At 53.7% G+C, this 4860-nt stretch overlaps 1 non-coding gene across 1 annotated transcript; it reads right to left on the bottom strand.

The window, feature by feature from the left end:
• Positions 1-1491: 1491 nt before the first annotated feature.
• Positions 1492-1610, bottom strand: LOC115868894. The gene has a single exon (XR_004045854.1). It is a non-coding gene; the product is annotated as a small nucleolar RNA SNORA61 (small nucleolar RNA).
• Positions 1611-4860: the final 3250 nt, after the last annotated feature.

The raw sequence follows: 4860 nt of genomic DNA, 5'->3' as shown, positions 1-4860 counted from the left end.
AAGGGATCAGGTATCAGGCATCAAAGAACAAAAAATCATATCATTGTGAATGAGGGGGAGTGTGGAGTACAGACCTAAAGCCCACCTGTTTCAGGGAGGAGACCAGCCAGTCAGGGTGCAGTATAGCACAGAAGAAACATACAACTTTCCTCTAGTTCTTTAATGCTTCCTCCCACCCTTACAGATCCAGCTAGACTAGAGCATGCACATGGGTACAGATAAGAGCTGGAAATGCAGGGAATTCAGGACAGATAAACCCCTCAGGACCAATATTGAGAGCAGTAATATCAGGAGGGTAAGGGGAAAGGGGGAACCGATTACAATTATCTACATATAACCCCCTCCCTGGGGGACAGACAACATAAAAGTGGGTGAAGGGAGACGTCAGACAGTGTAAAACATGACAAAATAATAATTTATAAATTATCAAGGGCTCGTGAGGGCGTTGAAAAATGAGCTGATACCAAGGGCTTAAGCAGAAAGAAAATGTCTTGAGAAGGATGATGGCAACAAATGTACAAATGTGCTTGACATAATCGATGGATGTATGGATTCTGATAAGAATTGTACGAGCCCAAATAAAGTGCTTTTTAAAAAAGAGTATAGCCAGGATACTTGAGGACGAAGCCATCGGCTTCTCCATGACCTCATAATGCGTTTGGAATTGAACATGAACTAAGAAAGACCCTAGACCAGTGGTCCTCAACCTTCCTAATGCTGTGACCCTTTCATACAGTTCCTCATGTGGTGGTGACCCCCCCCAACCATAACATGATTTTCTTTGCTACATCATAACTGTCATGAATCAGATGACCCCTGTGAGAGGGTCGTTAGACGCCCAGGGGTCACAACCCACAGGTTGAGAACCGCTGCCCTAGAAGAATGCTGCATCTGCATGGCGGGGCTGGAGAAGAATACTGAAAGTACCATGGACGGCCAAAGTAACAAATCCATCTGTCTTGGAAGAAGTACAGCCAGAGGCCTCTGTGAAGGCAGGGCTGGGAATCTTTGTCAGGAGAGACCCATCCCTGGAAAAGGACATGATGTAAAGAGGCGGTGGTGCTGGGGGTGGGGGGACCTCAGGAGAGGAAGGGACACAATGCCTGCAACAATGGGCTCAGGCATAAGAACAATGGTGAGGCTGGCTCAGCATGGCCTTGGACCGGCTTCCTTCTTTTGTGCTGTTGGATGGAATGGGCATGGCTGGGAGTGCACCTCAAACAACCGCATCTGGACCTGAAGCGCAGCCAAGTTCTTCTCATTCCTGTTTGCACCACACCCTCTCAAGGGGTCCTGGGTGGTGGAAGGGGCTCTCCAGGCCGGGTACCTCTTGGGGCCTCTGGAGGGGACCGCCTGTGCACAGCTGCAGGTCCCTAGTGTGTCCTGCCTCAACCCCTGCCCTCCACCTCCCTTCTACACTGGTAAAGGAGGGCATGTAGGGGTCCCAAGAGACCCTTGTTTTCTTTAAAAAAAGTGTTTTTTTGTTTTTGACCCCGTTTGAAACTAGCCCCAGCTCCAGGAGCACTGACAGGCAGTTTTAATGTTTCTTTTCTTCGTTTTACGGCCACCAGAACAGTGTTTTGATCTGATGGGAAAGGGAACTGGAAGGTGGCCAGGAGGCCCTTTAAAGCCCTTGAGAGGAGTCAGCAGACATGTCTTGCAGCAGTGCCTGAAGGGCGGGTCCCCATCCCTAAGGGCAAGGCTGGTTCCAGTTCCCCACAGCCCTCTCAGTTCCTCAGAGGGCAGGTATGAGTCAGCGCTTCCAGGGCATGTCCTAGTGTCTCAGGTCAGGAGTCCAGAATGTTCCTACAGTTCAGGCCTCCAGTTCCTGCAGCACCCACCAGGCAGGGAACTTAGAACCATGCTCTAGAAGTGCGAGAGGCGGCTTGGGAAGGGTTGGGGGGCAAGGATCTAGGTGCCCTTTCAGCTCGGGCTCTGGGCAGAGGGCATACCCAGATGTTCTCTGACTGCCACCTCAATATGCCCCGTTTGGGCCGGGGCCGGACCACACAGCCCCTTCCCCCAGCCTCTCAGAAAGATGGATGATGGTCTTTGCAGTCCCTGCCTCCGGCATTACAAGGAGCCTATCTCTCCGGGCAGGGTCCACACAGCCCCTTCCTCCCCCGCCTCAAGGCCTTGCAGCTGCAGCACTAAAAGCCCCCTTCCCCTTATCAGTACATATGTCCTTGGCTCGGACCCTGTATAAGTCCTACTGCCTCACTGCCAGGTGCGATTTCCCTGACCTAACTCGTTGGGTCTCAGAACCTGCCCGGGAGCTCAAGGTGCTCCTGTCCCATTCTCTGCTCTCCCTCTGTCCCAGGAGTTCTTTCCCTCAACATTTCTCTCAACTTCACATTCCTGGCTAAATTCTATCTCCGTTCTACGTTTCCGTTTTTCACCTCTCATCTTGGTGCACGAACCCGGGAGGAGTAAGAGGTGTCTGGACACACCCCTGCCTGCCCTTGGACCACTGTGGCACCCTCTCTCCTCCATCCCCCTTGCCTAGAACCAGACCCTCTCAGCAGCCACCCACCACATCCAGGAGGAGTCCCTGACAGCACCTGACTAAATTCTAATTCTGTTCCTGCGACCGCTGCCCCTTGCTGCTGGGGGTTCAGAGGCTCTGTTCACTCATGTCATTTCTGAATCGTGGGCCCACGGCAGAGCCACATCCGAAGGACAGCACTTGGGGACACTTGAGTCTCACTGCTCCTTTTCCGGGGTACCTGGGAAGAGAGACCCAGAATTTCCTCTCCCCAGCCCCCAGCCCCATTTCCAAGGGCCAGAGACATTGGGGGACGAGGACGCCTGGGTCTCTCTCTTCACTTTCCAGGGAGTTGGGAGGCTGCTGAGCCCCCTCCCTTCATCCAAAGGTTGGAGACATTCAGGGCCACCTGATTCTCTCTGCTCCTTTTCCGGGGGAGCTGGGAAGTCAGTCTTCCCTCTCCCCCATTCCAGGGGCCAGTTGGCTACTTGGGATGCTGATGGTCTAGCTCAGTCTCTTCCAGGAACCCTGCAGCATGGGAAACAAAAATTCCAAGCCAGACTCCTCCACACCTGTAGGTGGCCTCCGGGCTCATCTCTCAACCCTTGGCTGAAAGCCACACCTCTGGCCCAAATGCCTTGGTTTTTTACTGCAATTCAGTTTGGCCCCAATAGACGCTAGACAGTGGGTCTCAATGGCCAGAAGACGGCACTTTTGCTTTCAACATTTTGACTGATCACAGTAACTTTTGCCAGCGAACTGGAAAATGGCCTGAGGTCCCCTAAGTCCAAGCTTTCTTCCTTCTATGCTCCCATCCCCCTCTCTGTACTCCCTGTCACCCCACTCAAGTTCTTTTAGCCCAATACTCCCCTAACCAGAAACACTTGCCAGCTCAAACAGACCCACCGCTCCCCAATCAGGTCTCTGGCAGTACTCTCCCACTGATCTTTCTCTGAACCCCCTGACTCCTTGTCTGTGCCCCCAGTAAGGCCTCCTCCATATTCTGGGTGCCCTTCACCATCACCTCCCTCCACTACCTCCTCAACCCCCAGCCACACCCTCTGCCGTTCCTCCCAGCCCTTTGTCTCTGTGTTTACTTGCTGTAATTTCCGCCGCTAACAGGACAGGGCCTGGCAGTCCCTGCACCCTCGGACTGGACTAAGGGGCAAAAGGTGTGTCTGAGCTTGTTCTACTTCTTGCTGTGTTTTGTGTTTGTGGCTCTGTGCTGCCTGTTCCCAGAGCTGCTCTCAAATCTACTTCCTCCTTTTCCCCCATCTGAACAAAGGCCTCTGACTGCCCTCCATTTTCACTGACCACAAGGCCCGGCCCGTCTGCTCTCCCCCTCCCTCGTCCTTGGCCTCTGTTATGTCTCTCACTGATCCAATGTCCCTGTCTGCTGGACAAAATCTCAGGCCTGCCCCAGGGAACCATCCTGTTCCGGGGAGTCCAGGACTCTTCTCCTGACTTCCTAATTCTGTAGGGGACACCTCAGGGTTCTCGGGCCATCCCTGTCTGATGGGTGCAGACTGGGGACCAGGGGACGCCCTTCTTCTCTGCCTGTAACCCCTGCAGTTTGAGACACTGTGGGAAGCCCTGTCTAGGCCCCCTAGGACTGTCCTTTGGGGTGCTGCCTGCCAACATCACCAAAATGGGCCTGGTCCCAGATATTTGCCGTAAACACCCGGTCTTTTTCTGTAGCCAAGTGTGGCCACAATCCCAATTGGACAATGAGTTGCGCTGGCCAGGACTTTCAATTCCAACATTCTCTGTGACCTCGACAGTTTTTGTTACCAGACTCGAGAGTGGTCTGAGGTTCCAGACGGTCAGGCTTTCCTTTTCCTCCGCTCCTGTACTTCCTTAGGTGGCACCTGTCACCCAGCCCAGGTCTCTCTTGCTCAATCCCCTCGCGGCTCCTGCTAAACTCCCGTTACCTTCCACCACCGCTCAACCCCGTCTCACCCCTTCTGTCGCTTTGGAAGCATTGTCGTTCCCACTTACCCATCCTCCACCTTACTCCCTTCCACCCCCTTCGACCCCGAACCTAGTGAGACTCCTCCTTCCTCTCCCCTCCTTCCTCAACATCCTCAAGCCCCTCAACCTTTCCCGGCCCCTCTACCTTCCCCCGTTGCTTCTCACGGTAGGTCACATCACGTCTGTCCCCCTGTGAGGAGGCTGGAGCTGAGGGCCCCATCAGGCTCCATGTATCATTTTCCCTCACAGCCCTCACCCAGAGAGAACAACGCCCAAGAACCCTTCCTAACGACCCCATTACATACATTAAGGTGTTCCAATCTCTTCCCCAGGCTTATGACTTAACCTGGCATGACCTTTATATAGTCCTCACTTCCACCCTCACCCCCGATGAGAAAGAGTGG

The sequence above is a fragment of the Echinops telfairi genome, unplaced genomic scaffold (genome assembly GCF_000313985.2).
Source record: "Echinops telfairi isolate 266 unplaced genomic scaffold, ASM31398v2 ScPeMD7_18;HRSCAF=68, whole genome shotgun sequence".
NCBI lineage: Eukaryota > Metazoa > Chordata > Mammalia > Afrosoricida > Tenrecidae > Echinops > Echinops telfairi.
Note: the sequence above shows the minus strand (reverse complement) of the source record. Positions and strands in the feature narration are given on the sequence as shown.